General features: G+C 43.4%; 1 protein-coding gene across 4 annotated transcripts in view; it reads left to right on the top strand.

Annotated features, from left to right (window-relative positions):
* The first annotated feature begins 5965 nt into the window (after window positions 1-5965).
* The window catches only part of LOC121861413 (ras-related and estrogen-regulated growth inhibitor-like protein), a 32042-nt gene continuing 24972 nt past the window's right edge, over window positions 5966-13035 (top strand). Inside the window, exons 1-2 of one of the 4 annotated variants that reach the window (XM_042359111.1) lie at window positions 5966-6152; window positions 8479-8782. The gene's annotated coding sequence lies outside the window, so the exon portion shown is untranslated. Of the gene's footprint in view, window positions 6197-8132; window positions 8783-13035 lie in introns of those variants that run through there. The other 3 variants (XM_042359108.1, XM_042359110.1, XM_042359109.1) reach the window with 3 other exon arrangements.

Genomic DNA, 13035 nt, shown 5'->3' with positions numbered 1-13035 from the left:
CCATACAACAGGGTGGGGAGGACCACTGCTCGATACACGTACAATTTTGTGGATAATTTCAGCTCCCTACAACTGAAGACACGGGTACGGTGTCTGCCAAAGGATTGAGATGCATATCTGATCCGATGCTGAATCCCTTCAACGATGTCCGCGGTGGTGGACAGGTGGGAGCCAAGGTACTGAAAGTGGGTAACATTAGGGAGGGTAGTGCCTCGAAGCTGGGTGGAGGGTGGAGGTGTAGCTGAACCAGCGGCAGACTGAAAGAGGGTACGGGAGGCCAAGAGGAGGATACAGGAGGTCAGGAGTAGGATACAGGAGGTCAGGAGGAGGGTACAGGAGACCTGGAGGGTATGGAGGTCAGGAGGAGGGCACAGGATCCCAAGAGGGTACAGGATGTCAAGAAGAGGGTACAGGAGGCCATGAGGAGGGTACAGGAGGCAAGTAACGGTTGCAGGAGGCCAGGAGGCAAGTAACGGTTGCAGGAGGCCAGAAGGATAGTACAGGAGGCCAGGAGGGTGCAAAAGGGGAGGAGGAGGGAAAGAGAGTGTATAATATGAAAAGGAAATAAAAGAGAAGAATTAGAAGATAAAGAAAGAGAAGAGAGGAAGAAAGGATAAAATAAAAGAGAAAGGAGAAAAAATAAAGGTAATAAGGAGCGAAATGGCATGAAAAGAGAGAGAGAGAGAGAGAGAGAGAGAGAGAGAGAGAGAGAGAGAGAGAGAGAGAGAGGTAATATTCTAAACGACACCTCAACAACATGCTCTCTCTCTCTCTCTCTCTTCACTTAATGAGTCATTCCACCACGACCTTCCGTTCCATGTATCATAATGACTTCCTGTAGGAATAATACTAGTTGATGGAACAGGTCTTCCCTCTTTCCCTTCCCTTCCTTTCAATTTGCTGATATAAACAACCTTACACACACACACACACACACACACACACACACACACACACACATACAGCCATCCTAAGCATTCAATATTATGTTCCTATCTTCTCAACACCCAGTGATCAATAATTTCTCAAGTCAAGTCAGTTAGATGCTTTGATCGAGACTTATACATCCGGCTCTGGGGGAATCACCGTAGCCAGATTGAATCGCCGAGAGTAGAATCATCTGGTCTATTGATTCTGCCGGATTTAATGTTGGATCGAGAGAGGTGGCCGGGTTAGGTGATGATGCTGTGTTGGTCTTGGTGTCATGCTCAGTTATCTTCTTCTTTCTTCTTACTTTCTTCTTCTTCTTCCTTTATTCCTCTTCTTCTGCTTTTTCTTCATCCCTTGAGTACGAAGAGTGATTCCTTGGCTAAGAGAATTGTAATGTTTCCAGGGATATAAATGGGAAGAGAAACCAAACTAACACAGCTGTGAAGAAAAAAAATTGAAGGAAAAAAAGAAAACTCACACTCACACACACACAGATCCCTTCCCACCCCCGACTTACACACACACACATCACGTACAAGTTCAAGGTTGTTTAATTCCTGTTAAATCGCGTCACCCAAAGGATATTCAAGGTTCTCGTTTATAAGGAAAGAAAAATGAGATAAACGCCTGTGTGGCACTGCACTCGTCACCCGCTGCCGTCTGCTCCAAGGACACGAGAGAATTGGTCCACCCTCCAGCAACCTACGTAGGTGAGGGGTGGAGAGGTGTTACCTTCTGATGGTGAGGAGGGGGTGTTTACCTCTGATGGTGAGGGGGGTGTTTACCTGATGGTGAGGGTGGGGGTTCTGATGGTGAGGGTGGGGGTGTTTACCTTCTGATGGTGAGGGAGGGTGTTTACCTTCTGATGGTGAGGAGGGGTGTTTACCTTCTGATGGTGAGGAGGGGCCTTCTAATGGTGAGGAGGGGTGTTTACCTCTGATGGTGAGGGAGGGTGTTTACCTTCTGATGGTGAGGGAGGGGTCGGGTGTTTACCTTCTGATGGTGAGGGAGGGGTGTTTACCTCTGATGGTGAGGAGGTGTTTACCTCTGATGGTGAGGGGGTGTTTACCTCTAATGGTGAGGAGGTGTTTACCTCTGATGGTGAGAGGTGTTTACCTCTAATGGTGAGAGGCTTGAGTCTATGGGGTGACTCTGATTAGGAGGTTACCTTCTAATGGTGAGGAGGTTTCTCTGATGGTGAGGAGGTGTTTACCTCTAATGGTGAGGGGTGTTACCTTCTAGGTGAGGAGGTGTTTACCTTCTGATGGTGAGGAGACCTCTAGGAGGGGTGTTTACCTCTGATGGTGAGGGAGGGGTGTTTACCTCTGATGGTGAGGAGGGGTGTTTACCTTCTGATGGTGGAGGTGGTGAAGGCTCTAATGGTGGGGAGGGGTGTTTACCTTCTGATGGTGAGGAGGGGTGTTTACCTTCTAATGGTGAGGAGGGGTTACCTCTATGTGAGGATTCGATGGTGAGGAGGGGTACCTTCTGATGGTGAGGGAGGGGTGTTACCTTCTGATGGTGAGGAGGGGTGTTACTCTATGGTGAGGAGGGGTGTACCTCTGATGTGAGGAGGGTGTTTACCTCTAATGGTGAGGAGGGACCTCTGATGGTGAGAGGGTTTACCTCTGATGGTGAGGGAGGGGTGTTTACCTTCTGATGGTGAGGGAGGGGGTGTTTACCTTCTAATGGTGAGGGAGGGGGTGTTTACTCTGATGGTGAGGAGTTTACTTCTGATGGTGAGGGAGAGAAGGGGGAGGAGGGTTAAGGGGCGTGTACGTAACTAGTATATACGTTTTTAATTATTATGGATATCAACTAGAGGATATTTTCTTAGACGTGTTGATCAGGATTATACTAGATTTATTTGTTTATTTATTTGAGGAAGTCCCAAGTTGCTCATCTGACTTTCTGCCTTGTTTACACACAACTGCAGGGTCTCAATTGTTTCTCTTAATATTGTCAACACAACAGTCATATATTGTTTCTCACTTGATTTTTTTTTAATTTCGTATTTCTTATGGTTTTTTATTATTATTATTATTATTATTATTATTATTATTATTATTATTAATATTATTATTAATATTATTAATATTTTTTTTTTTACATTTCCACCCCCGGCCCCGATGTGGGTCAGGACCTGTGCCTGGGTGGGCTAATCCCCGTAAAAAATTATATATATATATATATATATATATATATATATATATATATATATATATATATATATAAATCGACAGTGTTCCATGACTCTTATATGTCAGTATAGTATCATGTTGGGGTCACACTGGGGTCACGATGTGGTCACGATGGTATCACACTGGGGTCACACTGGGGTCACGATGGTGTCACACTGGGATCACACTGGGGTCACGATGAGGTCACGATGGTGTCACACTGGGGTCACTATGAGGTCACGATGGAGTCACACTGGGGTCACACTGGGCACGATGAGGTCACGATGGTGTCACACTGGGGTCACTATGAGGTCACGATGGAGTCACACTGTCACACTGGGGTCGCGATGAGGTCACGATGGTGTCACACTGGGGTCACTATGAGGTCACGATGGAGTCACACTGGGGTCACACTAGCTGTATGATCTAAAATGCGCGAAGCACAAAACTGCCCTGAATACACAATAATTCTGTCCTCGTGTTTACATTATTTTATTCACCGACCACAGGAAACTTCTTCGTCAATAAGGAATTAGTTTTCATATTAAATTCTCCCAGAAGAGATAAAGGATTATATTGGACCTATATTTCTGTGTGTGTGTGTGTGTGTGTGTGTGTGTGTGTGTGTGTGTGTGTGTGACTAAAACACCCACCTCCTCAAACCTCTATTTCAAGTGCAAGCGTCAGCCAGATCGTTGAGTTACCCCTGAAAATAATAATAATAATAAAACCGTTTTCTCTGTTTCTGTGTCTAGAGATATTCGGCAACTGAGAGGCGTTACAGTACATAAATAATATTACAGCACCTTACAGCTCATAGTTCTTGTTTCTTATCACATAATTATGAAACATCGGTTTATTGGGGGGTAATAATTGAATTTTACCAACACTGTAAAATTACTGTTCGTTGTTATTACTTTACCAGACAGACAGAGTACCTATTGGCCGTAGTATAAGTCATAATTATGTTTACCAGGTAGTTAGTTATCAATTTGCCCATTTCGTTAATTGATTGCATTAATTATTTACAAATCACTTAATTACTCATTTGCTTTATTAAACCAACTAATTAATTTCTATTATTTCATATTCAATCCCCTATTTAACATTTAACTACTTTACTTAATTAATTGACAAGAACATTTATTTACCAACTAATCACCTACTTAGCTATTTACCTTACCTTTACCCAAATAATAGTCATTCTCTTATTTAACTATTATTTTACCTGGCCAAATAGCCACATCAATTACCTGCTAAATGTTTATTATCTTCAATACTTGACTACTCACTTCCTTAATTACTTTCAGCCACCAGGTGAGAGTGTTCAGGTGAGCCATGGAGCCACATGTCTAGCCAGGTGACTGTACTGTGTGTGTGTGTGTGTGTTAATTATTGTTCGTTTAGACTGTAAGAGAATCCCTCACACACACACACACACGCACACACACACACACATGTCTAAATAAACTCACGTGTAAGGGACGGAGGGAGGGAGGGAGGGAGGGAGGGGGTAAGGGGGGTGTCTCAAGAGTCACCCATGTGTGTTCATTTTTTTCCTCATAATATTATAAATCATTTCTAAATTCTTGTCAACAACATTTACAAAGTTACTCTAATTTGCCCAGGGAGAGACAGGTAAACTCAGGTAATTGTACAAGTTCACCCAGAGGTCAACAATTACTGAGAAACAATACACACACAAGTCCTCTCATTGTACGTGTTAAATCTGTTGGTTGGCTGGTTAAGTTAGGTTAGGTTCGGTTAGGTTAGGTTAGGTTAGGTTAGGTGTGTGTGTGTGTGTGTGTGTGTGTACCACTCTTCAGGCCGAAACAAAAAAAAATTCTTTTAGACGAAATTCCTGACAGATTGCCAGGCAGACAGACAGACAGACAACCAAACACAGACAGACAGACAGGGTTTCAATACTAACAAAGCATTATGTCTAGTCCTGGGAATTTTCTTAAGTAGAGTGTATAAACGTGACCAAAACATATAAAACAAAAAATAAAACCTCCCTAAATAAAGAACAACAACAAACAACAACAAAATAACAAACAACAACAAAAAACAACAATCAATAACAAAACAAATAACAAACAACAAACAAACAAACAACAAAGAATAAATAACAGATTAGGGTTTAAAAAATAATAAAAAATTATTGAGATGTAAACACGACCCAGAACGTAAACACAAACACGATCATAATAAACAGACGCTGCCAACACGTGACATTTACATGACTTACAGGGCTGACTAACATACATACATACATACATACACACCCCCTGTACATACATACATTCACAACTCGAATAAGGAATAAATAAAAATTAACGTTTCATATTAATAAGAAACGTCTGTTGTTACATTACACTGTCTTGAATGACATTATACGTGGTACTGTTGTTGTTGTTGTTGTTGCTATTGTTGTTGTTGTTGTTGTTGTTGTTGGTAGTAGTAGTAGTGGTAGTAGTAGTAGTAGTAGTAGTAGTGTAGTAGTAGTAGTAGTAGTAGTAGTAGTAGTAGTAGTAGTATTATAGTAGTCGTGATGGTGTTTAGTGGGAGTATTTTAACATGACGATAAGGTTAGCGGGAGAAAAGTGGTGGAGAGTGTGGGTTGTTGGGCAGGGGGGAGGTGCCATAGGGTTGGGTAGAGGGAGCAAAGGGGTAGGGTAGAGAAGACGAGGTGTGGTGGGGTGGGACAGACGAGTGAGGAGGAAGGGAAGGTGGGGGCACGGAAGTCTTCACCTGCCAAATAGGTGGGTAGTAGGTGGGTGAGTGGGTGGGTAGGGATGGTAGGCTCAACTTGGCGATGCCCTTGGTTCACCAGCCCAGGTATCTCACACACACACACACACACACTCACTCACACACTCACTCATACCCAGCGCCCACCCGCACTCTCTCTTAATCTCTCTCGGTTGGCCAGCGATACGGTCAACTGAAATTGATCCTCACAGTCTTGTCAATTGTCACAGTGATGACCTTGTGAGCACACGGAGGCCCTTTGGGAAGTTGAGACGTGGTTGAGAGTGGGTAGGTCCTGAAACAGTTTACTTTGAACAACTGAACACTCGAAAGTAATTTTATACTAGTTAAACAAAGTGGTCGTCTCCTGGTCATTGGAGACATTAAAGTGGTCTTCTCCTGGTCATTGGAGACATTAAAGTGGTCTTCTCCTGGTCATTGGAGACATTAAAGTGGTCTTCTCCTGGTTATTGGAGACATTAAAGTGGTCTTCTCCTGGTTATTGGAGACATTAAAGTGGTCTTCTCCTGGTCATTGGAGACATTAAGGTGGTCTTCTCCTGGTCATTGGAGACGACAAAGCAGTTCCCTTAAGGTGCTGAAAACGCTATTGGAAAAGTGAGTTCTACTGTGGACATCAAACACCTTATACGCAGAACAGTGTGATTCTTGAGACTGTGTAAACAAAGGCAAACAAGGGAAGGGAATCATTGTGAGTTCATAGTGTGTTGTAAACAAGATCAAACAAGTTCGTCAATAAGTGAGAGGGGTCTTGGTACAGGTGTGGATGTTGGTTGTTCCCTGTTGTGAGAGGTAACAAGCTGAGAATGTTAAAAGACACTGCAGAAAGTGAGACGCAGTGGCCTGACGCAGTGGCCTGATGCAGTGGCCTGACGCAGTGGCCTGACGCAGTGGCCTGACGCAGTGGCCTGACGCAGTGGCCTGACGCAGTGGCCTGACGCAGTGGCCTGACGCAGTGGCCTGACGCAGTGGCCTGATGCAGTGGCCTGACGCAGTGGCCTGATGCAGTGGCCTGACGCAGTGGCCTGACGCAGTGGCCTGACGCAGTGGCCTGATGCAGTGGCCTGACGTGGCCTGACGCAGTGGCCTGATGCAGTGGCCCTGACGCAGTGGCCTGACGCAGTGGCCTGACGCAGTGGCCTGATGCAGTGGCCTGACGCAGTGGCCTGACGCAGTGGCCTGACGCAGTGGCCTGACGCAGTGGCCTGACGCAGTGGCCTGACGCAGTGGCCTGATGCAGTGGCCTGATGCAGTGGCCTGACGCAGTGGCCTGACGCAGTGGCCTTTTGTTTGCTCAGGGCACACAATCTACGGCCCGCAGTAAACAACCCCCTCAAATGTTGTCTGTTTAATGTGTCCTCCCAGAGAATTTCCGCCAACTCTTTTCTGTTAAATGTTTTCAACCTTGTGCTTCCCGTCAATTGCTTCCCGGTAATATTTCCGGCAAATTCTTCCCGTTAGAAGTTTCCCACCTTATGGAAAACTCTTGACAATGGTTACGCTCAGTGCCTTAAGAAACACCAAGCATATAAAAAACTTTTCCTTCAGTAAACTGTTGAGGATTTTTTCCAAGATGTATTTAAATTGAACACATTAATTCCAGAAATATGCTGTAATTTTAATTTGATTAAAATTTAATCCAAAGAGTAAAATGATTTCGAAATTGTGTCAAATTATCTGAGATTATCTGAACATCTTCAAAATTATACATCATGTCTTAATGTTCATAATTGCTTTAGCTGTGGTTGTTTACACGCGTGCGCAGGCTGTGCTAATATGTCGCAATAGCTGTGAGTCGCCGCAGCTTTGAGTCGCCGCACGCAGCTGTGTACCGCCGCAGCTGTGTCACCACAAGTGTCACGCTGTCGCAAGTTCAGGGTAAAGAATGACACTCCTCTGCCGCCCTTAAGATGAGCACCACCCTCGTCAGCCTTGTGGTCGTGTACACCTCCTCTCCACCCTGACTATTTCTAAAAGCAGCTCACGTGCACAACACTAGTGCCAAATAGACTCAGTTTCATGGTGTCATCAGTGCCATATTACCCAGCTAATACCTCATGACACAGCCTCGGCGTCACCTAACCTAACCTAACCTCAATGTGGCGTCAGGTGTATGTATGTGTATATATATATATATATATATATATATATATATATATATATATATATATATATATATATATTGTGTGTGTGTGTGTGTGTGTGTGTGTGTGTGTGTGTGTGTCCGATAACATCACTGCCATACACCGCTGTCAAACATCATACATCACTAGCGTTACACACACACACTGAAAAGATGTACAGGAGGATAATAGTTTCATTAATTAATACAACAAGTGACAACTGTATCACCAAACATTGGAGAGCTCAGAACATGTCGCTTTGTTTATGTTGACACTAGCTTTTGTTTTTGTTTTCTTACTCCTGATCGTCTTTTTGTTTTATACGTGTACAAGATCCGTGTTAGTGTATATTGACATAACCTAACCTAACGTAACCTAATCTTGTTTGTGTTGTGTTTACAGAAGACAGGAGAGGCGACTTAACGTTTTGTTTATAATTGTTACGAATACAAACAATAAACTCCCTTCCAGTGAGACCACCAAACAACACCACGTCCTGATGAAGTCTTAACTAGCAGTCTTAACTAGCTGTGCTATTTATGATATAATACTCACTAGTTGAAAGATTATCCGAGAGTTCTCAGAAAAAAAGGCCCTTCAAGCACTACCACCACCACAACAACCAGCACTACCCCCGTTTACTGTTACACCACCATTGCCAACGTCACCGTCACCACCATTGCCACCATCACTACCAACGTCACCATCACTACCAACGTCACCATCACTATCAACGTCACCATTTCCTACATCTGCCTTCCGCTCTTAACGCCAGGTAAGTCCTTTTTGTCGTGCGGTTTTGTGTGTTTAGTGTGAAAAGTAATGCAGGTGTGAAACATTTAACTAACTATCTAATCTTGATAGAAAGTGTGATAGAAATTAGATACGTAAACAGAATAATAATAATAAACTAATAATCGATAAGATATAAAACTCACTCAGCCAAGACCCTCTCCTTCCTTAGAAACCTTCCTCCCATCATTGTATCCACTCCTCACCTCCTCTTCCCCTCCCCTCACCCGTGACTCACCCCCTTACCCTGGGCCAGATCTTGTCATCAGTTGGCAAGTCTTAATCTACCATCTTAATGTGATATTAAAAAAAAAAAAGTTTAATGGCTCGAACTGGAGGCCAGTAGTGTGTGTGTGTGTGTGTGTGTGTGTGTGTGTCTTCTGCACCTTGGGGTCGTTAGTATTAAAGTCAGGTTTTATAATTAAGCACCAAATTGTAAGGTGGTTTTTCTGCTTTAAAGAAGATTACTAATACAGCGCCTCTCCTCCTTCCTACCTCACCCTTGCCCTTTGACCTCACACTGGCTTTCACTCTCGTCGTCCTCACCCTTGCCCTCACTCTTAATCTTACCTTTGCCTTCACTCTTGCCCTCGCCCTCACCCTCACCCTTGCCCTCAACCTTGCCATTGACCACACCTTCACCTCTGACATGATTTACTAACTTGGCGCGAGTCACTCAACTACTACTAAAAAACATTCTCCTCTGATGATAAACACAGTCAGTAAAGTCAGTCAGTAAAGTCAGTAAACAGTCAGTAAAAACAAGTGAAAAAACTCGTTATGAAGTTGCAAGCCAAAGGTGACCCCAGTCCATGTGAATTTAACCTAACCTAACCAAACCTAAAGCTAATCTAACCTAACCTAACCTGGCAAATGGATTCACAGTTCACTATATTATTACGTTCGATGTTTGGAAGTAATGGAGTTGGGTGTCGGAGCTACTGTTTTCATAGCGGTAGTTATAGCGCCGCTTCTTTCAATAAAAAGTAGTGAAAGCAGAAGCTACATTTTAGAAGGAATTCCAACTTCTACTCGATATTTTTACAATACTTTACTTGTGGCAGTACAGTCTTTCGAAAACGACACCAGAAAATTGTTAGACCTTCTGCTCCCCACTTAGCAATCTATATGAGCAGGTGGCCGAGTGTACAGTGTGTGTGTGTGTGTGTGTGTGTGTGTGTGTGTGTGTGTGTGTGTGGTGTGTGTGTGTGTGTGTGTGTGTGTGTGTGTGTGTGTGTGGTGTGTGTGTGTGTGTGTGTGTGTGTGTGTGTGTGGTGTGTGTGTGTGTGTGTGTGTGTGTGTGTGTGTGTGTGGTGTGTGTGTGTGTGTGTGTGTGTGTGTGTGTGTGTGTGTGTGTTGATCCTTACCTTCCTGTCGGCAGCTGAGTTGTCACTTCGCTATTTTTTTTTACTAGATCTTTGGTTTTGTCAGACCTTTAGACCTTGGATTGCTTTTTCTTAGTAAAGCTCCATGATTTATGTGTTTTTGAGTCATTCATATCCCATAAGGTTACCATGTTAAGAGACTGATAGCGGCCAGGTGGACCCAGGAAGGAATTATGGCGCCATTGAAAGTTTGTTTACAAGTTGACAGGGAAATATTCCAAGGATGCAGGTACAGATATATATTAATCATAAGTATGCATAACTATTATCCATTAATAAAATATTTTGATTTCGGTTCTAAATATTCCGATAAACCACTTAATTGAAGAATCTTACACACACACACAGACACACCTATACAACGATAACATTTCCCTTAAGCTAAAAAAGATAAGTATTTGAGCAACACAGAAGTACTAAGGTGTCAGTGTCCAGGTAAAACATAAGTGTGTGCACGGAAGATCGTGACAGTTGAAACCTTACGGAAAAACAAAACAGAGAAGAGGCAAATTTGCAGAAGAAGAGGTGAAATCAAGTGTTTGGGAGTTCACTAATAGGTTTTAACAACATATAGAAAGCCTTGATGTCGAAGTGGAGTGTCGACATCGTGATATCATTGGGTTAGTCGACCACATACTAGGCTGGATGAGAGAGTTTACAGCAGGGCAACAACACCCGATAGTGTAGTAACAAGTGAAAGTTTGAACGCCTGTGCTTGGCTAGCGTACAGCGAATGAGGGTGTGCCAAGTCCTTAGACTCGTATGGTTAATTAGGGTGCGCCAAGTCCGTAGACTTGCATCGTTTTCCATCGTAAATAAAATGGTTCATTAATGCCTTCCTAAAGAAACCATCGACATGGGACCAGGTTTGTTCCACTCTACGAATTTTTTGCGATTTTTCCACCAAGTTTGATGAAAATGATTGTGCCGTTTCGGCTGCCCAGAACAGATACACACACGGCTAGTCTTATAGTACATATATTAGATAGATACTAATTTTATTCTTGACTGTAAAAATATGATTACAACTTTAAGTACATTACTTTGTTTACATATTAAGTTTTTCTTGGTGATTATAAATGTGTATTTTTTATTTCCCCAACACTCTGTGACGTGATATAATCGGTATCCATGTCAAGTCCCACCTAACATGTACACAACCACCTCAACTAGTTATGGCTCCACTCCAAGTAATATTAAATTCTGAGCACCACTCCCGCGAAGGAATGAGGTCAGACCAATACACGGCAAAATAAAAGTGAAGTAAGTTAACGGAAGTATTGTGAAATATTACCTTCATTTTCCAATAACCTGGCACAGACAGCGCATGCTCAGAGCTCCACCTGTATTTATAGTTAGCATTACTTTTACTATAGAGCCAGTATACTCGACTCGCAAATAACATAAATTACTGTATATTGAGCTAGCTAGTTCTATTGCGAATAACATGTATATACGCATGTTTCGTAGTTTAAATAAATGTGTACTGGTTTAAAAGTCTTTGAACTTCACTGTGTCTCCCGCCCGACAACAGATCTCGTGGTTGACCGTCGACATTCACCGAGGCAGATAATGTAAACACTTCAACTACCACCCACCACACTACTACGCTCTCCTCAACAAAATACAACAAAATAAATAATAAATACAAATGGTTAGGAGGACTTTGTTTTTTCGTATTTTTTCTCAAGAGTCTAAAAACAACATAATGTAAATCATAAAATTAGAGTTTTATGCAAATTATATGCAAATACATAAATAAGTTTAATATTAGTGGTGTTTATAATAATTGTTTGGCATTATATCCTCCAAAACACACACACACACACACACACACACACACACACACACACACACACACATAAAATCATTCTTGTTTCTGTAAATAATGTTGGTGAGTTTTTACTAACAGAGTTCACAACACTCACTCACTAACTCACACAAACACTCACTAACTCACACAAACACTCACTAACTCACACAAACACTCACTCACTCACACAAACACTCACTCACTCACACACACATCACTAACTACCACACTCATACCAATCTCACACAAACACTCACTAACTCACACAAACACTCACTAACTCACACAAACACTCACTCACTCACACAAACACTCACTCACTCACACAAACACTCATACCGAGAATATAGAATCAATACAAAGCAGAGACAAGATAGTGTAAATAAATAATCGAATTTTGCCACATATTTCCCTTAATAACTCATATATGTATGTATGTATCTATGTATGTATGTATGTATGTATGTATGTATGTATGTATGTATGTATTATGTATGTATGTATGTATGTATGTAAATTCGCATAAATAAACTCTAGCCCTCTAAGGTGCTGTTTGAAGACCTTAAGCTTGACCTTTAACGACGGTGAGGGTGGAGGGTGAGGGTGGAGGGTGAGGGTGGAGGGTGAGGGGTGAGGGTGAGGGGGGGTGAGGGTGAGGGTGGGGGTGAGGGTGAGGGTGAGGGGAGGGGGGTGAGGGTGAGGGTGGGGGGTGAGGGTGAGGGTGGAGGGTGAGGGTGGAGGGTGAGGGTGGAGGGTGAGGGTGGAGGGTGAGGAGGGTGGAGGGTGGGAGGTGAGGGTGAGGGTGAGGGTGGAGGGTGAGGGGTGAGGGTGGAGGGTGAGGGTGGAGGGTGAGGGTGAAGGGTGAGGGTGAGGGTGAGGTGGAGGGCGGAGGGTGAGGGTGAGGGGGGAGGGATAGGGGTGAGGGTGGAGGGTGAGGGTGAAGGTGGGAGGGTGGAGGGTGAGGGGTGAGGGTGAGTTGAGGGTAGAGGGTGAGGGTGGAGGGTGGAGGGTGGAGGGTGAGGGTGGGAGGGTGAGGGT

This window comes from Homarus americanus, unplaced genomic scaffold, assembly GCF_018991925.1.
Source record: "Homarus americanus isolate GMGI-L3 unplaced genomic scaffold, GMGI_Hamer_2.0 scaffold24260, whole genome shotgun sequence".
NCBI classification, from domain to species: Eukaryota; Metazoa; Arthropoda; class Malacostraca; order Decapoda; family Nephropidae; genus Homarus; species Homarus americanus.
Note: the sequence above shows the minus strand (reverse complement) of the source record. Positions and strands in the feature narration are given on the sequence as shown.